General features: G+C 45.8%; 1 protein-coding gene and 1 long non-coding RNA gene across 2 annotated transcripts in view; one reads left to right on the plus strand and one right to left on the minus strand.

Annotated features, from left to right (window-relative positions):
* The window catches only part of LOC134412129 (uncharacterized), a 32,201-nt gene extending 8,443 nt beyond the window's left edge, over nucleotides 1-23,758 (plus strand). The window contains exons 2-3 of the long non-coding RNA XR_010026387.1: nucleotides 19,363-20,752; nucleotides 20,918-23,758. This is a non-coding gene — a long non-coding RNA (uncharacterized LOC134412129). The remainder of the gene's footprint in view (nucleotides 1-19,362; nucleotides 20,753-20,917) is intronic.
* HNF4A (hepatocyte nuclear factor 4 alpha) overlaps nucleotides 1-24,904 on the minus strand; it is a 106,160-nt gene that overhangs the window by 58,403 nt on the left and 22,853 nt on the right. The gene's annotated exons all lie outside the window — the stretch shown is intronic.

Genomic DNA, 24,904 nt, shown 5'->3' on the forward strand with positions numbered 1-24,904 from the left:
TTAAGTCAACTAAGCATTTCAACAAATTGGAACATGGTGGCAAACTGAAGCCATGAACCTTTATAAATCTGATAAACAATGCAATGATTAACTCCCAGAACTGGTGTCCCCAAAGCTGTTTTCATGAAAACATGCTGAGGGTGGATGATATTGGGTAAGTTAATCGTGGGTCGGGTGGGAGGGGGGAATGACTGGTGGGGCATGAACCTAGCTTGTATTAAAAGAGATCTGGCACTTAAGAGTCTGTTTTAAAAGAAGGAAGCGGAAACATCGTACAAAAATGCCCTGAGATCTCTAATGTGTCCATGCACATCCCAGCCGCACCCCCAGCTTGTGTGAATACAGTGGATTTTAGTATGAATTATACTAGGGATAAGGAACCTTTTTGGGCCATGGGCAGATTTGGCAATTTAAGAAACTGTTCTGGGCAGCACTGCAAAATGGCTGCCATGGGAGGCATGGCAAAGGACCAGTAACCAGCCCATAAGACAGAGTGAAAGGCAGAGTTGAGGTCTGAGCCCCAACATACAAAACAACTCCTTTGAATCCACAGTTTACAAAACCGACAGAAACCTATTTCACAGCAATCATAGAATCATAGAATAGCAGAGTTGGAAGGGGCCTACAAGGCCATCAAGTCCAACCCCCTGCTCAATGCAGGAATCCACCCTAAAGCATCCCTGACAGATGGTTGTCCAGCTGCCTCTTGAATGCCTCTAGTGTGGGAGAGCCCACAACCTCCCTAGGTAACTGATTCCGTTGTCGTACTGCTCTAACAGTCAGAAAGTTTTTCCTGATGTCCAGCTGGAATCCGGCTTCCTTTAACTTGAGCCCGTTATTCCGTGTCCTGCACTCTGGAAGGATCAAGAAGAGATCCTGGCCCTCCTCTGTGTGACAACCTTTTAAGTATTTGAAGAGTGCTATCATGTCTCCCCTCAATCTTCTCTTCTCCAGGCTAAACATGCCCAGTTCTTTCAGTCTCTCTTCATGGGGCTTTGTTTCCAGACCCCTGATCATCCATTCCTCGGAACACACTCCAGCTTGTCTGCGTCCTTCTTGAATTGTGGAGCCCAGAACTGGACGCAATACTCTAGATGAGGCCTAACCAGGGCCGAATAGAGAGGAACCAGTACCTCACGTGATTTGGAAGCTATACTTCTATCAATGGAGCCCAAAATAGCATTTGCCTTTCTTGCAGCCATATCACACTGTTGGCTCATATTCAGCTTGCGATCTACAACAATTCCAAGATCCTTCTCGTTTGTAGTATTACTGAGCCAAGTATCCCCCACCTTGTAACTGTGCGTTTGGTTTCTATTTCCTAAATGTAGAACTTGGCATTTATCCCTATTAAATTTCATTCTGTTGTTTTCAGCCCAGCACTCCAGCCTATCAAGATCACTTTGAAGTTTGTTTCTGTCTTCCAGGGTATTAGCTATCCCACCCAATTTTGTGTCATCTGCAAATTTGATCAGCGTTCCCTGCACCTCCTCATCCAAATCATTAATAAATACGTTGAAGAGCACTGGGCCCAGGACTGATCCCTGCGGTACACCACTTGTTGCCTCTCCCCAGTTTGAGAAGGTTCCATTGATAAGTACTCTTTGAGTCCAATTCTGTAGCCAACTGTGAATCCACCTAATAGTTGTTCCATCTAGCCCACTTTTAGCTAGTTTGTTAATCAGAATATCATGGGGCACTTTGTCAAAAGCTTTGCTGAAGTCAAGATATATGACATCCACAGCATTCCCACAGTCCACAAGGGAGGTTATCCTATCAAAAAATGAGATCAAATTAGTCTGACAGGACATGTTCCTGACAAATCCATGCTGGCTTCTAGTGATCACCACATTGATTTCAAGGTGTTTACAGATTGACTTCTTTATAATCTGCTCCAGAATTTTCCCAGGGATGGATGTCAGACCGACTGGTCTGTAGTTCCCAGGTTCCTCCTTTTTGCCCTTTTTGAAGATAGGGACAACGTTAACCTCCTCCAGTCGTCCGGCACCTCACCCGTCTTCCATGATTTTGCAAAGATAATAGACAAAGGTTCTGAGAGTTCTTCTGCTAGCTCCTTCATTACTCTAGGATGCAGTTCATCGGGCTGTGGAGATTTGAACTCATTCAAGGAAATTAGGTGTTCTTTGACCATTTGTTTATCAATCTCAAATTGCAATCCTGCCCCCTCAACTTCTGCTTCACTTTCTCCAGGTGGGTCATAGACTCGCTTTTGGGAGAAGACTGAGGCAAAGTAGGAATTGAGCACTTCAGCCTTTTCTTTGTCATCTGTTATCAATTTGCCATCCTCATTAAGCAGTTGAACCACCATTTCTTTCCTCTGTCTTTTACTACTCACGTATCTGAAGAAAGCCTTTTTATTGTTTTTAGCATCCCTCGCTAATCTCAGCTCATTCTCAGCTTTAGCCTTCCTGACGCCATTTCAGCACTTCTGTGCCATCTGTCTGTACTCTTCTTTTGTAGCCTGGCCTTCCTTCCACTTCCTATATGTATCTTTTTTTTGTTTTCAGGTCATCTCTAAGCTTTTTGTGGAGCCACATTGGTTTCCTCTGTTGTCTTCTATCTTTTCTCTTTGTTGGAATTGTTTGTAACTGTGCCTTTAAAATTTCCTTTTTTAAATACTCCCACCCATCCTGCACTCCTTTTCTCATTAGGCTCATTTGCCATGGGACCTTACTTATAATTCTGAGTTTATTTAAATCAGCTTTCCTAAAACCCAGAGTACGTGTATGGCTACACTCAACTTTTGTCTCCTTCATAATCAAGAATTCAAGTATGAAGTGGTCACTTTCTCCCAGAGTTCCCGTAACTAGGCCCCAGTCATCCAGGACTTGTTTTTCTCTAGACCTCTTCATCTCCTTGCTCTAACTGAAACCTGGCTTCCTGCCCATGATACCGCCACCTCAGCTGCCCTCTCTCTTGGAGGACTCTCTCTCACTCGAGTCGCCCAGAGGGTCGAGGTGGTGGTGTGGGTCTTTTATTATCGAGTTTGTGCCAGTTCCAGCCTCTCCCCATTCCACCTTCACACTGTTTCTCCTCCTTTGAGGCACATGTGGTGAGACTCTTCGCTCCGCTGCGACTGCGGGTTGCAGTTCTGTACCGCCCCCCTGGCTCATCCTCTAAATTTCTCTCTGATCTGGACTCGTGGCTGTCCTTTCTCCTCTCTGACAACTCTCCTACTCTGATCTTGGGTGACTTCAATATCCATGTCGATGACCCTCACGATGCTGCAGCTCTACGATTTCGCTCCTTATCTTCCTCTTACGATCTTAAGCTCTGGTCTGAAGCACCCACACATTCCCTTGGACACTGTCTGGATCTTGTCCTCACTCGGAACTGCTCTGTCCTGGACTTTTCTATTGTTGACTTTCCTCTGTCAGATCACCATCTAGTCTCTTTCAATATTACTCACAATCCCCCTCCTTCACGTCCCGCTTCACGCCCTTGTCGTGACCTGCATTCTATCAACTATGAGGCTTTCTCTCAGTCTCTAGCCTCCTCTCTTCCTTCTGTCCTCACAGCCGTCTCCTTGGACTCAGCCGTCTCCTCCTTTAACTCCTCATTGTCTTCAACTCTTGATAATCTTGCTCCATCTACAACTCGGATAGTTCGCCCCTCTCAACCCCAACCGTGGCTCACCTCTTTCCTCCGCTACCTTCGCTCTTGTTCCCGGGCAGCCGAACGCCTGTGGCGTAAGACCAAGGACTTGGCGGACTTTGTCCATTACAAATTTGTTCTCTCCTCTTTCTCCTCTGCCATTTCACTGGCCAAACAGCAGCACTACTCAACGTTGATCCAGTCAAATGCTAGACACCCTCAGCGGCTCTTCAAGTCCTTCAATTCTCTCCTGAAACCTAATCCACCATCTCTCCCCGCCTCTCTGTCTGCCAATGACTTTGCCTCTTTCTTCAATGCTAAAATCCAAACTATTCGCTCTGATCTGGCCAGCTCTGCTCCGCTTCCAGCTCCTGTTCCTCACCTGTCAGTTCCTCCTGCAACTCTCTCAGCGTTCCCTTCGGTCTCAGCTGATGAACTGTCTAAAATACTGCGCTCGTCGAAGCCTTCCACTTGTTCCCGTGATCCGATTCCCTCTCGCGTCTTTATTAATCTTATCCCCGCTATCCTCCCGTCCTTGCTTCACATCATTAATTCTTCTCTGTCCTCTGGCTCATTTCCCTCTGCTTTTAAACATGCTATAGTCTCTCCCATTCTCAAAAAACCCACTCTTGATCGACTTTCTCTGTCTAACTACCGACCTGTCTCTCTGTTGCCCCTTGTCTCAAAGATTCTGGAACATGTGGTCTACTCTCATTGTCTTGACTTTCTCTCTAGTAACTCTGCTCTGGATCCCTTTCAATCTGGATTCCGTCCTTTGCATTCCACTGAAACAGCCCTTACCAAGATCACCAATGATCTTCTCACTGCCAAGTCTAAGGGCCATTATTCCGTCCTTATTCTCCTTGATCTAACTGCAGCCTTTGACACGGTTGATCACGATCTTCTCTTAGATTCCCTCCATGACCTTGGACTCTGTGGCTCTGTCTATAACTGGTTCGCCTCCTATCTAGAGGGTCGCTCTTTCAGCGTGTCGGCTAACGGCAGGTCGTCCTCCTCGTTTCCCCTTTCAGTAGGGGTTCCGCAAGGCTCGGTGCTTGGCCCGTTGCTGTTTTCTTTATACATGCTGCCCTTGGGTAAACTTATTCAATCTCATAGCCTCCAATATCACCTGTATGCCGATGACACACAACTGTATCTCTCATCTCCAGAACTTTCTCCTGATGTTCACGATCGTATCTCGGCATGTCTCTCAGATATCTCAGCCTGGCTGCTTCATCGCCGTTTGAAACTCAATATGGCAAAAACTGAACTGCTTGTTTTTCCTCCTAAACCTTCTCCTCACCTCTCATTCTCTCTTACTGTCAACGATGTCACGCTTACTCCGGTCAAGGAAGCTCGTAGTCTTGGCTTTATATTTGATTCCTCGCTCTCCTTTATTCCTCATATCGAGGCAGTAGCTAAATCTTGTCGTTTCTTCCTGTATAATATTGCCAGGATTCGACCATTTTTGTCTGTCTCTTCTGCCAAGACTCTCGTTCACGCACTGGTTATCTCTCGGTTGGACTATTGCAACCTCCTTCTCTCTGGCCTTCCCTCGTCTCACATCAGTCCGCTGGTCTCTGTCCACCACTCTGCCACTAAGATCATCTTCCTGGCCCGCCGCTCTGACCATGTCACTCCACTTCTGAAATCTCTTCATTGGCTTCCAATTCACTCCAGAATCCAATATAAACTTCTCCTGTTGACCTTCAAAGCTTTTCACGGTCTAGCTCCTGCCTATCTCTCCTCTCTCATCTCACACTATTGCCCCGCTCGTGCTCTTCGCTCCTCTGATGCCATGTTTCTCGCCTGCCCAAGGACCTCCACTTCCCTTACTCAGCTTCGTCCTTTCTCTTCTGCTGCCCCTCATGCCTGGAACGCTCTTCCAGAACACTTGAGAACTACCAACTCAATCACAGCTTTTAAAACTCAGCTAAAAACTTTTCTTTTCCCTATAGCTTTTAAACATTGATTTTGTTCTGACTCTATACTGTTAGCTTCACCCTACCCGGTGCCTGTTTACACTTCCCTGTGCCTGTTTGCATTCTCTTTCCCTCCTTATTGTTTACTACAACTTTATTAGATTGTAAGCCTATGCGGCAGGGTCTTGCTATTTACTGTGTGGTCTGTGTGCAGCACCATGTACATCGATGGTGCTATATAAATAAATAATAATAATAATAATAATAGGAAGTCATCCCTATTGGTCAATATCAAGTCAAGGATTGCCGATGCTCTAGTTGCTTCCTCCACTTTCTGTAGGAGAAAGTTATCACCCACATATGTCAGGAATTTCTTGGAAGGGCCGCTTTTGGCAGTATGACATCAGATGCTCTGGACTATATGGTGGGAATCCACGTGGGATATGCCCTTTCCCCCACTAGCGTCACACCTCCAAAAACTGGACCACTATTGCCATAAGGCGGAAATGCATTGCGGACTTTTCCCATGTGGTCTACAGCTTAGATGTCACCTAAGCAGTGTGGAAATAAGTCATGTTGTGGCATCTCCCTTGCCATTTGAGTAGTATCAGAAATGGACAGCCCCTAGATATAAATTGCTGAAGGGCTCAGAGAGGGCTGCTGTGTAAATATTTTCCATAAGGGCACATGTCATTAAGTAGAGCTTCCTTCTTACCATGGCAGGAAAAGCAGCACCAGCTGAAGTTTTCCCTCCTATTTACCCATTATCCCAGTGGAGGCTCCTACAGGGTTCTGACTAGTACTGACTGAAACCTGGAGTGGATTCACCACCCCACTGATGTCGGAGCCACCAACATCATGAGACAAGTCCTGTCCCATGATGCATCCAGTAAGTGTAGGCAATGGATCAGAGCAAGAGCCTCTTAAAACACCCATTGGGAGTGTAATGACCATGGAACATGCTGTATGTGACAACGTCCAGCCCTTGATGAGCCTGGGAAAGTTGTGTTATGCACAGATTTTGCTTCAGCCCATGTCTGCAAATGTTCAGAAAGCAATGTTTGCATTGGGGTGCCATAGGCTGAATCCTGCACATGGTGGTGGATGTATTTAACAGTTGGCCAAGGGCCAAGAGCCAACACTCGTATTATTTTTCAGGCAGCTATTTGCACATATGGTAGCCATGTATCCTACTTTATAGAGGACAGTCCTCTGTTTGAAGGGCTGCCCAATCCAAATCCAGTTTAAAGAAAACCATAAGGAGGGAGAGCCCAATGGTCTTGAAGTTCCCCATCTAGTTAGTACCTGGACAGTAGACTGACCAGGCACACAGGTCACCTGATCACAGTGTTCCCCACTACAGTGAGATATAATGTATATTTGACTTAAATTATATTTATTATTTCTAAAAGTGCACCTATACTTATAAATCAGCGTAGGCACATTTTATGCAAATATGTGACTTATGTGTTCTCTCTCTCTCTTTCTTTTGGTGATACATTTCCTCTTTTTGGGTGATGGGTTAATGACCTCCCTGTTTGCACAAAACATCTGCTGGATATAGTTTGTGATGGGTGTTTATGATGAATAATGCATGATCTCCACACTTCCCTGCTATATTCTGAAGGTTTTAATATACTCATATCTTCAAGCACAGAGCTGCTAATCCTGGCCTTCTAATACATACTGCATGGATGAGGTACTTTAGGTAGGTTCTCATGGAGAAGTGTCCAGTGAGGAAAGGAGATGCAAGGTCGTCTTGGCCTTTCTAATTAGTATCAGGATGCAACCAGCCATAGACACTGATAAGGGTCTCAAACAAAGGCCTCCAGAAACAAATTTTCCTGTGCTCTAATTCCTGGGCAAACCAAACAGATGAATCTCTGGGGATCAAGCGTGCCCTTTCAGCTGCATTTATTACTTCTTTTATTTATATCCTGGCTGTCTGCCCAAACATAGAGCTCAAAGGGGCTAACAGTAACATTCCAGGTTAAAAACAAAATATTAATTAGAATATAACTTCAAAACAATTAAATAAAAATAAAATAAAAAATCAAAGGAATAAATAAACAGCACCAAACCCATTACAAAAACCTTTAGCAACAGACCAGTTTATCCGCCAAAGACCTGCCTGAATAAAAATGTTTTTGCCTGCTGGTGGTGGAAGGATAAGAGAGAGCCCCATCAAGTCCCCCTAGATGCGGAATTCCTGTGCCTGGAAGTGGCCACTGAAAAGGTGCTCTCTTGTGTCCCCACCAAACATGCCTCTGATGGCAGTGTTATGGAGAGAACGGCCTCCTCAGGGGATCTTAAATCCCCGAGCCGGCTCCAGCCTGAATAGAGTCAGCTTGACCACACAGGCCAATAGAGGACTTCTAAGACCCTCAGATGCAAGCCAGCCCCTCAGTCTGAGGAACGTGTCACATCAGGTTACCTTGCCAGGCTGTCTTTGACTAGGGGGCTGTCTATATGCTCGGGAAGCCCCGGGCTGGCTCCGAATCTACACTGACTCGATTACATGATGCAGCCGCCAATTCAGAGCCACCCTGATGCAAACATTTGAAGACCCGCAGCAGAAAAGCCAGGGACGTACCCCAACTTTTCCTGCCCAAGCGAGGTAAGAGTGGCTGTTCCCCATTTGTCCTCGCTTGGGCCCTGTGCCGGGTGTGTGTGTGTTCCCAGGCAGAAGGCGACCTCTCATTGGTTGCCAGAAGCCGCAGGAGGGGGAGGGGTGGGCACGGGCGAGCCTAATGGCCACCGGAAAGCCCTCCGTGTAAATAACTTGCTGCCACTTCGCACCAGCAATACCGCAGCGTTTGGCGGCGGAGCCCCGCCAACTAGGCGCCATGAAAACAGTCCCTCTTGCGCATTTTTAGCTCATAGAACACACAATGATATCTGTTGCGGTATTTTGGATAATACAGAAGAAAGGAAGAAATAATGCCAGAGAAGCTGTATATGGAATATACCCCAAAAGTTATTGCCTAAGTCAGTGGTCTTCAACTGGTCCAGACCCAAGAAGACCCACCTCAGGCTCCCAACCTGTAACACGGGATCCACATTCATAATTTTCTCCATGCCCAACATGTCGGCAACAGCTTTGTTGTGCCCCATCAGTTGAAGACTCCTGGCCTAATAATATAGGGTGACCAACTGTCAGGATTTCCCCGGATTTGTCCTGGTTTTTGTTCTTTCCATGGTGTCAGGGGGGATTTTCTATAATTTTCAATAATGTCCTGGAATGACACACCTTCCCCTTTAAGGCTGCCATTAGCATGGCAGGAGGGAGTGACATGCTTTCTTGAGGCACATCGCTCCACCCCAAGCTCCAATTGAGGTCTTAAAGGGGAAATGGGTCATTCATGGACATTATAGAAAAGGCCCCAATTGGAGTGGATGGTGGTGGTGCAGAATGAAATCCTTTCCCCTCCTCCACTCCAATCGGGTTCTTTAAGGTGGCGGGAGAATAACATACTTTCTGCAAGACTCAGAAAGCTGCTTCCCCACACACACACTAGGTGTCCTCTTTTTTGGTTTCCCAAATATGGTCACCCTAGTACTATGACTGTTGTGGTTGTTTATTATGTTATAAAAAATAAAGAAATGGTTTTATATAAGTGTAAGTTCCTTTTTTAGTATTTAGTATATTATTATAGTAGTTGTGTGCCTTTGCTACTCATTGGTTGCTATCATTTACTTTCTGTGAACCGCCCAGAGAGCTTCAGCTGTTGGGCAGTATAAAAATGTAATAAATAAATGTGACCGAGGCCACGCCCCCTTGGGGGCCGGACATGTTGAGTTGGCACCGCCTTGGGGGTGGGCATGTTGGGGTGGCCACGCCTCCTGAGGGCGGCCATTTTGTCCTCCTTTTTGGTTTCCAAACTATGGTCACCCTAAATAATAATAATAATAATAATAATAATAATAATACCGTATTTCTTCGATTGTAAGACGCACACTAATTTCAGTACCACCAACAGAAAAAAACAACCCTAAGACACACCCGTGATTCTAAGATGCAGCCCATTTTTAGAGATGTTTATATAGGAAAAAAGTGTGTCATAGAATTGAAGAAATACGGTAATAATATATTTATTACCCGCCTCTCCCTTTGGATTGAGGCGGGGAACAACACCAAACACAATATAATACATAAAATTAGTTAAAAGAGCATATAAAACCAATACAATATTAAAATAGCAATGACAACATCTTAAAATTCTTAGGTTTAAAATTCATCTGGGTAGGCCTCAAGTCAACTCCCTCTGGCTCGGCAGATCCTTGTTTGTGTGTGATAGAACTACTCCTTCCCCTCAACTGCTAGGCCAAGGCCTGACACAGGCAAAGTGCCAATGTATCACCGCCTCCCAGTCCATGTTTTTGTGACTCACCCCTTGTGTTGAATCTCAGCACTAGGAACCAGAGGAGGCAATGCTCTATTTTATCCCAGCTTTTCTTGCTCTGCCTCTCCTCCATTGATCAACAAAGAGTTAGTTGCACTTAGTCCCTTGACACAAATATGCTTAAAAACATACCTAACTCTCTGCTGAAGTATGATCTCCGCCTTCGTTTTGTCTAGTATATACTTTGAGAGTTTTAAGCTGTTTTCATGACTTAGGGAGAGGTACTGAAGGTTAAACTATGCATTCCCTTAAATGCCTGACGGTTACTGAGCCACCTCTGCTCCCTTCATGTCTTGGTAAAGTCTGGTTAAAGCAGACATGTAAAGTGACCTCATCACACTCAGCATTCCACCCCCTACCCACCTACCCACCCCATTGCACTGGCTGATGCTTACAGCAGAAAGAAAATTGCCAACTGGAATAAGGTCGCACAACGTCATCACTCTAAACATGTTGTTGGGAGATGCGTGCAGGGGGCAGCAGAGGACATGCATTGAAGGTAATGTATAGTTTGGCCTTAATTCAATTGGAGAATATATGCTTCCCTTCTCATTATATGAAATACTAGATGTTCGTTATTTCAGCACACTCAAGTTGCACATAAAAGGGAGTACTTCTTCACACAGCACATTGTTAAACTATGTAATTAGCTACTACAAGGCATAGTGATGACCACCAAGTTGGATGGCTTTAAAAGGGGATTGGACAAATTCGTGGAGTAGGTGATTATGGCTATTTTTTTATTATGGCATTTATGTCCCACCTTTTTTCCTCCAAGGAACCCAAGGCGACGTACATAATCCTCTTCCTCCTCTCCATTTTATGCTCACAACAACAATCCCATAGGATAGGTTGGGCTGAGAATCTGTGACTGGCCCAAAGTCACCCAGTGAGTTTCCATGGCCGAGTGGGGACTAGAACCCAGATCTCTTGACTCCCAGTCCATCACTTTAGCCACTGCACCACAGTGGCACTCTAGTCCTGATGGTTGTAGGCTAGCTCCAGTATCAGAGGCAGTACGCCTATGTACACAAATTGCTAGGGAACATGGGTGGAAGGGAGCTGTTGCACTCATGTCCTGCTTGTGGGTTTCCCATAGGCAGCTGGTTGGCCACTGTGTAAACAGGATGCTGGACTAGATGGACCCTTGGTCTGATCCACCATGACTCTTCTTATGTTCTTATGCATAGCCTTTTATGGAAAAGACATCCCATTTCACTTCTAAATGACAGCAGCCATCACACCTACTTTTTTTTTCTGGTATGCATCTGCGATTTTGACCTCTGTTTCATTAGCGTGGCAAGCGCTGGTCCCTTACATGATTGCCAATGTTGCTTGCTCTCCTGCTATTGTGCCTGCCCCACCCCGCCCCGCCCCTTCTCTTTCCCCTTCCTGTTCATTGGTTCTTCTTGGGTGATGGATGTGGGTGCTTTCCCCCCTCACTCTGGTTTTGTTGTCTACGGTTTTACCGGTTCAGTGTTTAATCAGCTGGGTGCCGTTTCTGTGGGCAATGAGGGTGGGTTGGAGCAGCAAAAGTCCATTTGACCGGCTCAGCACAAGTCCGTTCATTCAACCAACAGACTCAGCAAGCTGGAGGAGAATCGCCCTGCCCTCCTCTTTCGTCAGCAGGATCGCCCCCAACAAAAGCAACATAGCGTGAGGACGGCAATACACGGGAGAGAAGGACGCTTTTATTTCGCATGGAGAAAATATATCGGACTTTCTGGGTGTTTTTTTGTGGCGCAAGGAGGGCCAGAAGGGGCTGGAGGCACGTAGGAGGCAGGCAACATCGTGAGAGGGACCTGCAAAAATCTGTGAGTGCCCAGTAACGAGCATGTAATAAAGTGCTTGTCTGATGGAGCTCTATCTCTCTGTGCCATCCCAACCCAGTTGCTGCCTCTCCTGAGCCTTCCATTTTTGCCTCTGCTTCACAATTAATGCATAAAGATCCATTCTTCTGAACTGTACCTGTGAGATGCTGAAAACCCGACAAATCACCAAAGTAAAGTGAATATAGGCCACATTTTCTCATCTTATGCATGACGTCCGAATTCTATTTTTGATTCCACCACAACCACCCCTCTTTTTTTTCCCTTCTTTTTTTAAATTCCAGCTCTTGTTTGCTTTCTGTGAAGTGCTAAGCCCTGGCGCATTAGGAACCACAGCAATGATGGGAAGTGAACGTTTCACTTGAATAGTTGCTACGATTATAACCCAAAGTGATTGCAAAATGAGTGACATCCACGTCATGATGTGCTCTGTGGGACAAAATCATGTAGGTCACTATAGATTTAAACTGGTTGAATACTCATTCCCACAACTTAGGAAAACCTGGGAACTATAGTACTGTGGAGACAGCTTGGAATCTCTACCAGAATTTGCAGCATCTTTACCACATTATAATTACCAGGATAGGGGAGCATCACGATAATTAACTGTTATAAAAAGAACATGTTTGTAGAGAACACCCTTCTGTTCTGCAGGTATCATGTAATGCTGTCCTATAAAGAGTCCGTCAGTTTTGTTCGCTATCTATCTAATAATACTGAACACAGGTGGCTGAGTGCTATTCAGTTTGGAAAGTGCAGAAAAGGGCAACTAAAATGATTAAAGAGCTGGAGCATCTCCTGTATGATGGAAGGTTACAACAACTGGGATTGTTTAGCTTGGAAAAAATGAGACTAAGGGGAGACATGATAGAGGTGTACAAAATTATGCATGGTATGGAGAATGTGGATAGGGAGACATTTTCCTCCCTCTCTCAAAATACTAGAACCTGGGGTCATCCCATTAAGCTGATTGGTGGGAGATCCAGAACAAATAAGAGGAAGCACTTCTTCACCCAGAACATAGTTAAATTATGGAACTCACTACCACAAGATGTAGTGATGGCCACCAATTTGGATAACTTTAAAAGGGGAGTTGGATAAATTCCTGGAGGTGAAGGCTATCAATGGGTACTAGCCCTGATAGTTGTGTGCTATCTCCAGTATTCAAGGCAGTAAGCCTGTGTGCACCAGTTGCTGGGGAACATGGTTGGGAGGGTGCTGCACGATGTCCTGCTTTGTTGTTCCCTGGCCAACGGCTGGTTGGCCACTGTGTGAACAGAGTGCTGGACTAGATGGACCCTTGGTCTGATCCAGCATGGTACTTCTTATGTTCTTATGAAGTATGGCCAGCTTAAAATAATGTAGTGGTTTCTATATACTCAGGGAAGTTCCCCACATACGCAAGGGTCAACGTACATACACAAAGACCAATGCATCTCCCATCAACGTACAAACACAAGGACTGCTTGGTAGCCTTTTAGCATCTATAGAAGGCTGAGGGTAATTGAGCCATGGAAGGTTGAGGGTGTCACTTGAAGGGGAGAGGGGAAAAAATGGGGGGGGGGAAGTGTCCTGGTTGATGGGAGAGAACTGTCCTGGTAAAAGCAGATAGTACCATGGAAGGGTGGAATTAGGGTTGGGCAGAAGCATGAGGTAACAACAACAACAAACAAAACCCGTTCCTCTCTGCATTGTTTGGGAAAGAAAGAAGAAAAGAAACAGGGCAATTGAAATTACTTCTGAAACGATTTCTTGGCATTTGGAACCTATTTAACAGCATTTGGTCATTCCAAAGCAAAAAACAAAAACCAACCTAGGGATTTTTAGAGGAGAATGGTTGGAATGGAATAGCCAGCTGTAGCTGTCCCATCTCAAAGGAACCCATAGCCATCTGAGCTGAGAACCTATGCAGGGCTGGGACCAGCAAGGACCTGGATAGGATCCCTCTTTGGATTGATCCCATTACTAGGGGTGTGCACGGACCCCCCGCTTCGCCCCACGGGCCGATCCGAAAATTTCGGATCGGCCCGCTCTGCTCCGCGTCGCTCCACCCATACTCCGCTCCTCTTCGCCGTGGAGCTCCGGCTCCGAATCGGAGCTCCGCAGTGGAGGGGAGTGGCGCCAGGTAAGGCCGGGAGAGGAGGTCGGGGGGGTTACCGGGCCCTGCCACCATCGCCGCCCGTGTGGCGATGGCGGCAGAGCCCGGTAAGGGACCAAGGGGGAGGGGGGCCTTACCTGCCTCCGTCCGTGGTCCGTCGGCGTCTTCAATTGAGCCCACGGTTCAACCAGGAAGTCTGGGCCGCAAGCGGCCCAGACTTCCTGGTTGGACCACGGGCTCAATTGAAGACGCCGACGGACCACAGACGGAGGCAGGTAAGGGAGAGGAGGGCGGGGGGGGGTTACCGGGCAGGGCCCAGTAAACCCCACTTACCTTTCCGGCGGAGCTCCAGATCGAGGCGGAGGATCCGCCTTCACCTCGATCCTCTTCGCCACGCTCCGCCGGCCCCCCAATCCTCTTCGCCTCCACCTTAAGGGCAGGCGAAGCCCCCCGCTCCGCTTCTAATTCACCGGTCCGATTAGAAGCGGAGCACATCCCTACCCATTACCTTCTGATCCCAGTAATCCCACAACCTTTGGATCATCCATACCTCTATGTGATTTCTGTAACCAGTCCTATCACCATATCACAGGAAGGAAATCAAGGTTTGCCACAGACTATGTGGTCCTGTAACTCAGTGCAAGGCCTTTGCTAGACCAGGCTATATCCCGGGGTGATACCCAGGATCGTTCCTGTGCATCCAGATGACGCACAGGGGATCCCAGGCTCAGGCAGGGATCAACCCTCCCTGGCCCCAGGATATAGCCCAGCCTTTGGGCCCACTTTTTCCATGGTCCTGGGCTGAGCCTGGGACTGCGGAAGGTGTGGCCTGTTTCCGCGGCTTGACCCCAGCTCCGCGCAATTACTTGCGCCCATCGGGGGCAGGGTGGAGGGAGCGGGGATTTTTTTTTTTAACTTACTTTTTGTCGCTTGTGTGCTCATGCGCAGCCGGCCCTTTAAAACTTTTTTTAAAATGGCGGGCGTGATGGCTCTCTTGTTGAGGTCGACCTCGCCTGACATGTAAACGAAGGCGACATCCCGCAATACTCACATCGCGGGATATCCCCTCTTCCGTCGCGGACTTACCGGTTGGTCTAGCAAAGGCCCAAGTCTATGCCGTAACAGTGCAAACGGGGCTCAGGATTTCAATTTAGGTTGTGTGAGGATCTAAAATATTGTAATTGTAAGGAAAAGAGACATAATATAATCTAGAAATAATCTAGGGGTTTTCCATTCTGGGATATTATCTAAACATTAGAATAATAACATGGTAACTCTCCTGTTAGGATGGCACTACTTCAGCTTGCAGGTAGTGAGCTGCATATTTCTAAATGCTTCCTTGTGTCAAAGAAGTCCTACCTGTACATCAAATACTAGCCCATGCTCAGGTTAGAGTTAGGTTAGAATATTTTCCCCTGATGTGTTCGTTTATTAAATGCAGGAAACTTTTCCTTAATGAACTGTAACACAAGAAAGCATTTAAATATGCAGCTTGAAATGGCACAATCCAGGCAGGGCTATACCATATAATGATTCTAAATGTGTAGATACACCCTAAGGACATGTCAAAACAGGGCTTCTCCTGAGAATAGTATGCTAACAATGAATCAAATCCTCGTGCTCCATAGGTACGGAAGGTGCCTACTGGACCAGCATGGATTATGTAGTCTCCATCCTTTTGAATGTGGTGATGTACAACTAACAACTCTATCTGCGGAAGAGCAAAAGCGAGAGCAACATCAAGCTGATTTCTATGCTTATTCTTCATATAACAAAATGTCGAAAATGTTTGTTCACAAAGATACATGGAACAAAAGGGAACTAGATGTTTCAAAGCTTTTTCACCTAACTTCTTATAATCAGGAAAAACCTTCACCCAGAATTGGTCCAGTCTATATTCTTTGAAAAATGATTTCAATGAACCATCACAAGTCACGTCAGCAAGTGTATCTTGCTCTTCCGCAGATAGAGTTGTTAGTTGTACATCACCACATTCAAAAGGATTCCTTCTCCATGAGTTTTCAGGATTAGGTGCAGGAAAGTAATGTCTGAAGCTAGTCGCAGGTGCTCAGTGATGTTATATTTTATTTTTGGTAGGAATTAGTTGTCAGTGGACTCTAGAAATGAATGGTGAATATGTGAATGGTGCCACGGACACCCTGGGTGGGTTATGCGGGCCCCCTGGGGTCCGTGGACCCCCAATTGGGAACCACTGGTCTAAATCAACATTGTTTTGGAGGGTGGGGCTTTATCTTTTGTACTGTGTTTCAAAATTTGGAATGTGTGGGTGGAGAAGACATGCTTGTCCTGAAAACTCATCAATCCTCTCAGCAGCTGGGCACTAAAGCCCTGGCCAGGGAGTACTTAGCTGCTGTCAGAATGAGGCCTAGTAGAAGATTTCCAGGTGGATCTACTCAGCTTGCTAAAAGTTGAGAATTTAGCAGCATCTGTTATAAGCAGATCTGTTAATAACTTTAGGACAAGGATGAGATGCTTGTTTCACTGGGGGGTGGGGCGTTCTGAAGAATAGAAAGGAATGAAGAGTTGCTTCTCCACAGTTCCAGGAACCTTAAACATTTGGAAGAATCTGAAGGCCAGGCATGGGGTTATTGTGATACGTTGGCTTCAGAGAATGTTTGTCCAGAAATTAGCGGACCATAAACTAGCACTGAAAACTTCCTGGCTAATCAGGTTGAAAAACCCAAACTGCTTATCCTCACAAAACCACATCATGTGTGGTTTCTTTCTTCAAGGAACTTAAAAGGGGTTAATATCTTTTTGAAACTACTAAGATTGGGTGCCAAACTCTCTTTGGGGGGTGGGGGTGGGGTGGGGCTTTCATGGGGAACTGCTGAGGGTGTTTCCCACACACACATGTCACTGAAAGTGCCTTTGAGCCTCTCTCATAAATATCTGGGTACATGGGTGAATGTTATACATGTATATAGAGCACTAATTTAAAACTGAATGTATATTCTAACCAGAAAAAGATTTTACTTTGACATTTCAGACACAGGCAGCTTTTAGTGGCCACACACACACACACACACACACACACACACACACACACACGGTTCGGTTCAGTGTAAGACAGACGTTTGTTCAATTCACTTGATTAAACTTCAGCAAAAGTGGAAAACAAGAATATGATCAAAATTAAAGTCCTAGTACCCAGTACCTGAAGTTTCCTGAAGCAAATCATAGCCATTCATGTTCCAGGTGTACCTGCTGGTCCCCAGAAAGGAGCTAGAGGAACGGCACGGCCAGATGGGGACCTCTGCCCATCCAGCAGCACAGGGGTTGTGAGCAGGAAGCCATGTTCCGTCTGACGAAGCAAAAGAAAAGCTAGCCGAAGTGTGGGCTGCAGGGATAAACTAATCCCCTTAATGCCGGTCACAATGAGATTTGATTGGAAGCTGGAGTTCATACAGTTGAGTTACAGGCTTTAAGGAGTTCTGCTGAGCTCTGGAACAGGTTTCATAAGGTAGCCCCAGAGGTCTACTTGAATGGCCACATCCCATGATTGTTCTGTGTTGGCTGAGCCAGTTTTCCAAAGTAGTTAGCTACTGCTGCTGAATATGCACCCATTCTTGCACATGGTTCTTGTGTGTGTGTGTGTGTGTGTTGCGTATGGAGTGAGGATAATCAGAAATTATTATTATTATATTTATTTGTATCCCACCTTTTGCCCAATGCTGGGCCTCAAGGTGGCCTTACAAAGTTTAAAATATACATGGGGGGGGGGAGGGAAACAAAACCATAAACAATTAAAAAAATACACAACAAAATTATAAGACATTAACATAGATGGAGGGCTGGATTATTCTCCAAAGGCCTGCTTGAACAAAAAAGTTTTAGCCTGCTTCCGAAAGCCCATCAAGGAGGGAGCCAGCCTAGTTTCCCCGGGAAGAGAGTTCCAGAGCACCGGAGCAGCCACCGAGAAGGCCCTCTCCCATGTTCCCACCAAGTGTGCCTATGAAGAAGGTGGGACTGAAAGAAGGGCTTCTCCAGAAGATCTCAAAGCACGGGCAGGCTCATAAGGGAAATGGGTTAAACAATATAAATGTAGAGCATTTCTATAGCAAAGGGGTGGGCAACATGTGGTCCTCCAGATGTTTTGGCCTTCATCTCTCATCATCCCTAATTCTTAGCTATGCTGCTAGGGCTGATGGGAGTTGTGGGGCAAAACATCTGGAGGGACACAAGTTACCCATCCCTGCTGTAACATTTTACCTTCTTTATCTCAGTAATCCTTACAACAATCCAGCAAGGTAGCTTAGCTTTGTGATACTTTAAGTAAAATGCTTTATACATGCTAAGCATTTATTTGTTTAATTATTACCTACCTAAACACACACACACACACACCACAATGCCAGCCACAACATTACAATCTCTTACTATGTGAGATAGCATCAACATGACAAAGATAATCACAAGATGCTGATGCTGCTGCATCACCACACAGAGCTCCATCACACCTGGGGGAAAACGCTAGCTACCGTCGCTTCTCTGCTCCTGGACCCCATCAATACGACAATGTGGGATTGCTCCTCATTAAATATAAACCCAAATTTTCGTTGATTTGAATGTAGGCAAAGAGCGTCACACTGCAGCAGCAACAGCGATTTATTTCCTGAATTTATTTATTTTTATAGTGAGTTATAAATGTGCACATGTGCATTATTGCATTATCGCATATAGGAAGCTACAGAGGGGAGAGGAGCGAAGCGATAAATTTTATATGCGGAGCTCCACATTATCATAGAACACACAAACCAGGAGCAGGGGCGGGGAGGAAAGACACAGCACAGAGAAAGGAACGAGGATATGGAGGGAAAGGAATGAGGCAGCAGAAGACATCTCCTTCGTCTGGCTGCCTGTTTCCCCCTCTTTGTTTTTGTGAACCGCCCAGAGAACTTCGCATATTGGGCAGTACAGAAATGCCCTAAATATATAAATACATAAATAAATTTGTTTTAAGAAGCTTTCTCTGCAAAGCTCCACAGAGAGACTTTAAACTAAAATCAGCGCAAACGAATGAGGCAACTGATTGGTGCGAAATCAGGAAATCGGCCAATCACATTGTGCTACCCTCAAAGCTCCGTCCACATGTCAAAATCCAATTTAACTCCCCCAAAGACACATAGCCATAACGCGGTGCAAACTCGGACGTGATCTAAAAGTCGCGGTAAATCGTGAATGCGAAGATGCGCATTATCGCGGTTAAAACCTGATGCTGCAGTGAATGGATGGCTGCGTCATGTAACCTAAAAAGCGAATATGCGCATTTAGGACAGGGTAAACAAGCTGTATAGACAAGCCCCTGGTTTCATCGCTCAGTTACTTCCTGTTTGAAAACAGGAAGTAAACAACAAGCACGAGGCCCATTCAGTCGGGCGTTGTAATCACGCTGCTTCTCCCACACACAGCAGGAGAGAGCAGCAGCTTCCGCATTTTAAAATGTATCAGACTTTTTCTGGTTTTTCTTGCAGCGCAAGGAAGGCCAAAAGGGGCAGAAGGTGCACAGGAGGCAGACGACATCATGTAAGGGACCTACAGAAAATCCGTGAGTGCCCAGTAATGAGTGTGCAATGAAACGCTCATCGGATGGAGCTCCTAGTAAGAGCTCATGCACATGTTATGTGTGTGTGTGTGTGTGTGAAGACCTCACCATGGGGTTGTCATTTTTGATGGGATCCTTGTAGTGACTGTAGCGTGTAGATCAGTTCAAAGTCAAATGCTGGGTGGCCACCCCCACTCCAAGCAAACATCAACGGTGTGTGCTTGATCCACGGTGTTGGCGAACTGAAGTGAACGTGATACTATTTCATCACTCTCTTTTGAGCCAGAAGGCTTTGGCTGAACTCTGTCAGTAAGGTTAGACTTAAGAACACTCTGAGTCAGCTTTGCCACTAGGTGGCTATATAGGACAGCAAACAGCCAGGCACTACACAACAAAGCCTAAAAGATCCTGTGGCCAGCCTTTATCTTGGAGAAATGGGAACCCATGTCCTGTGCTGATTTTTCTATTTCTTTCTGGATCCAAAGCAGCATTGTGATTTTTCTAACCTGGCAGCTCCTCTCGACTGGATGGAACCCAGCTGGAGAAAGAAGAGAAGTTGACCAGTACATCTCTTTTCCTGCACAGGATGTGTGTTGCTGGGCAGAGAGAGGCGTTTATATGCAAGGACAAGGTTTTGTGGGCAGGACAGCAGACAGCATAGAGTGGGTTGTTTTTTTGCTAAATCGGTTCCAGTGAGTTGGAGAAGGCATAGACAAGGTAATGCGTTATTGAATCAGCTTTTGTTGGTAAAGGACTTTCAAGTTTTAAATGTCACAGACCTCTTTTCTGGGAAAGGGAAAAAGATGAAAGCTGAGTTTATATTTGATTTCAAATACAATTTAATGGTCCAGGAAGGTACACACAGCAGTAGCCAAGCTTTAGTTTGGATGTGGCACGTTGCTGCCAGAAAGCTGTCACATAAGGAGTTATTCCAAAAACTGCGGTATAAATGTATAAGATAATAGTCCCATTGGGGATCTAGTAGAGTGAAGAAAGTCAAGACTCACACAGTAGAGGCTGGTGGCTCCGATGTCAGTAGGGTGGTGGATCTGTTCTGGGTTTCTGTCAGAACCAGTCAGAACTCTTTGGCAGATTCACTGCCCACTGACATCAGAACCATCAGCCTCAACTGGACTCACACTTTAAAATTTTGCATGAGTAAATGCTATCTTATCCAATATATCTTTCTGCAGACATCACCATCATCATCATCATCATCATCATCATCATCTTCATCTTCACCTCAATTGGGACCTGCAACAAAATGTTGCAGCATATCCCACTTCCTAACAGAAGTGCAGGCCAGCCATTCCCTCCAAGTAAAGCATTCCATTTCATTCTCACCCTACCCTACCCTACCCATTTTCTTTTTTCCAACCAACACTCAACCTTCTTTGACTACTGTGCATGCTTACTCTTCATTCCGTTTGTTTGTGGTGCCCCCTTAGGGTCTTGTTTCTAAAGTTTTTATTTATCTTCTGCAGATTTCAGGAGGTGGGTTCCTCTGTCCCTCCCTTCCTCAGCCCTGCCCTCTGATGACATCTCACTCCTTTCTCCATGTACAGAGATCGTTGATCGAAGATAAGATAAGAGCTAGAGAAAGGCCCGTGGCTGGAGGTGCCCCAGGGGATGGGTGGATTTTGATCCATCTGATCTGTCTTGTGTTTAGCAGATTATCAAGTATCTTTCATTCCGGCATTTATCCATTGAAGGACGTGGATTTTTTTTAACCCGAATTTGGTTCTACTTGCATTAATTTGCAATAACGCAAATGTACATTAACCAATGCTGATTAGCGTATATACAGATTCACGCAAATCCTCCCCAAAAGTGATAATCCAGTCCATAAGCCTGCAGAATCTGTATGACTCAGAAAAAGACAATCCCTTGCGGAATCCACAGGTCAGAGTCATATAAAACCAAACAAATTTGAACCTGTTGCAAATTTCTCGGACATCCTTTGGTGCCCTGTCCTTGACCTAGACCATTTATTTATTTACAAGGTATTTAAAAAACACAACTCTGCTAATTTCCCATTGAATTGAAGTTCAAGGCAGTTTACAAAAATTAAAATCCAATCAATAACTGAGAATGCAACCAAATTAAAATACCATGCCAATACAAATTATAAACATAAACACCCAGAATCACTTAACAGATAAACACCCAAGCTGCTCACAATTAAGGCTTTACAATATAATGCTATACATGTCAGCTCCAGTGAACTCAATGGGTATTATTGCCAGGTGTCTGTATAGCACCCTTCCCCAACCTGGTGCCCTTCAGATGGATTGGACTACAACTCCCAGCATCTTCCTATCCAGAAGGCATTAGATTTGGAAAATCTGGTGTATAGGATACAAACCTCAATAAACAAAAGAAAGGAATGTAGTTGTTAGGTGAATATGCTTGGGAAAGGCATTCCACATTCAGGGCACCACAACTGAAAATGCCCTGTTGGTAGTAGTCGTCCATGTAATCTCTGATGACAGAAGCAACCACAATAGAGCCTCAGTTGCTAGTCTGTGTACAGGCTGGTGCAGTTCTTCAGACACCTGAGTCCAAGGCCAATGTCATAAGAAAGAAGGAATGGGAAATAGGGAAATAAAATAAAAAAAGAAAAAAGGAAAGGGGAAAAAAACCCCTATTTGGTAATTATTAAATAGGAATCCTTAAAGGACTGATCATTGGAGTAACTGGTAATCTTTGATATCTGGCCTGTGATCAGCTGCTCAAATACTGAATGCAAATTCTATTCATATCAGAAGCCCAAAACAGGTAGAATTAGGTAGGGTAACCATATGGAAAAGAGGGCAGGGCTCCTGTATCTTTAACAGTTGAATAGAAAAAGGAATTTCATCTAGTGTCATTTGTATGCATGCAGCACCTGATGAAATTCCTCCTTCATCACAACAGTTAAAGCTCCAGGAGTCCTGCCTAGTGTGACCAAATACAAGAGGGTAGGGCTCCTGCAGCTTTAATCGTTGTGAAGAAGAGGGAATTTCACCAGGTGCTGCATGCATACAGATGACACCTGCTGAAATCCCCTTTTCTATTCAACTGTTAAAGATACAGGAGCCCTATCCTCCTTTCCATATGGTCACCCTAAGTATGAATTGCAGATATTAGAAACAGAAACAAGCAGGAAAATTAAAAAGAAAAAAACACTTCCGAAAATGTCTAATTGGCGTTTGTTTGATTAAAAATTGGTCATGGTCTAAAATCAGCCGTGAAGAAGCCTTGCTTTCATCCATAGAGGGTGGGAGCACTCCCTTCACCTCGCTAGGGTTTCCCCAGGCCCACTCCAACTGCATCAGTCATTATTGTTCCTGCTTTTCTATCTCAAATGCTTTTTGACAATGGGAAGTGTTTGATTTGTGGCTCAGCATCAGCATCAGCACTTCCGTTCTTTGATGATATACAATAATACTGACAGTTCCCTTTTCACTTACTGGAAACCTTCTTACTAGCGTGACATGTTCATATGTACCACCTAAACCAAGCACCACTTTGCAGCTGGGCCTACATGTGTGATATGCTCCAACATTGTAGAAATGAATAAACCCAGGTTTTTGCATCTAAGAACCACCATCTATGGCAACGTTCCCTAACCTGGTAGCCTCCAGATGCATTGGACTACAAATCCCAGCCTCCCCCAGCCAGCATGGGCATTGCCCATAAGTGACTTCATTGGAGTACTGTTGATTTGGAAATGGGTAGAACATGTGTTCCATACAAGGAGCAAGCTATGTGCTAGATAGTAATGAAATAGGAATTCTTAATAGGACAATACTAGCACACTCCTATGCAGATCTACCCAGATGACAGTACCATTGAGATCAGTGGGACTTACTTTCAGATCCGTATATACAACATTGATATGTATATACAGAATTATATATACAATTGTCCACAAGTCCATGGAATCCGTGCACCTTGGGAAAAGCCAGTCTGAACTCATTTGATTCCATTGCAGATTTCTCTGACATCCTCACTAGATGGCGCTGTCCCATTCAACTATATTAGCTGGTAAGTTTTAAATTATAGACCACGTGGTCACTGCTCTCCTCCCATGTAATTGAACTCGTTTCAAATACGGAAGAGAAGCAGGAAGCAAAGTGATGGTAAGCAAACACGATTTTCCTTTAATCGAAAGGGCTTCTCTGTTGCCTTGCATTTATGATGGCGAAGCCTCTGACCCTGATTGGCTGAGCTGGTGTGATGGCACAGAATGCTCACACGCATTCCAAATGCTCAGGGAACAAGCTATCAGGATGTTTACAGTCCAATTTCTGGGGTGGGAGGAGCAATGGTCAGTTTCGGAGACCAAGGGCCTTGCTAGACCTGCCGGGATAAGCCGGCAGGGAGGCGGGGCGACGGCGTGCAAACTTTAACGCGCGCCGCCCAGCCTCCTAGACGCACAACGCGCAGGGACGACGGAAGCCCTGCAGCGCCGGCCATTTCTTAAAAAGTTTAAAGGGGCCACGTGCGCCCGAAGACTGCGGAGAAGGTAAGGGTTTTTTATTAGTTAAACCCCCCCCCCATCCGCTCCTGATCCCTTCCTGATCTTTCTCTCCCTCCATGTCCCGTGTGTCGTCTCCCCTCCTTTTCCCTCCGTGTGTGTGTGTGCGTGTGTGTGTGTCTGTCCTGTGTCATCTCCCCTCCTTTTCCCTCCGTGTGTGTGTGTGTGTGTGTGTGTGTGTGTCCCCTGTGTCATCTCCCCTCCTTTTCCCTCCGTGTGTGTGTGTGTGTGTCCTGTGTCGTCTCCCCTCCTTTTCCCTCCGTGCGTGTGTGTGTGTCCTGTGTCATCTCCCCTCCTTTTCCCTCCGTGTGTGTGTGTGCGTGTGTGTGTGTCTGTCCTGTGTCATCTCCCCTCCTTTTCCCTCCGTGTGTGTGTGTGTGTGTGTGTGTGTGTGTGTCTGTCCTGTGTCATCTCCCCTCCTTTTCCCTCCGTGTGTGTGTGTGTGTGTGTGTGTGTGTGTGTGTCCTGTGTCATCTCCCCTCCTTTTCCCTCCCGGGATCTTCCCAGCCGATGGGCACAGCGCTCAGCGCTGTGGCCAGTCCGCGGCTTTTTGTGGCTACTCGTGAGTAAGCGATTAGCCGCAAAAAGCCACGGAAGTCCCTAGACCTTCCCCAGCTCCGGCCTCAGGCCGGAGCTGGGGAAAAGGCGCGCCATAAGCGAATTCGCTTATGGCGCGTTGGAGAAGGCCTCAGCGCGGCCTGTCTCCGGATTCCCCTGTGCGTCATCTGGACGCACAGCAGGGAAGCCGGGACAGAAGGCGCGCTAAGGCCTCGTCTAGGAAGGCCCCAAGAGGCTTTCTGGCCATGGGAACTTTCCATGTGGACTGGAAAGAGTCTCCAGACGGCAGTTAGGAGTGTAAGGGACAGCTGGTTGGGGCTGAATTTTACATATTAATCTGAATTAGCCAGCCAAGTCTCTAGCTTCAGAGAGTGGTATAAAATAGTTACAC

The sequence above is a fragment of the Elgaria multicarinata genome, chromosome 1 (assembly GCF_023053635.1).
Source record: "Elgaria multicarinata webbii isolate HBS135686 ecotype San Diego chromosome 1, rElgMul1.1.pri, whole genome shotgun sequence".
Taxonomy (NCBI): domain Eukaryota; kingdom Metazoa; phylum Chordata; class Lepidosauria; order Squamata; family Anguidae; genus Elgaria; species Elgaria multicarinata.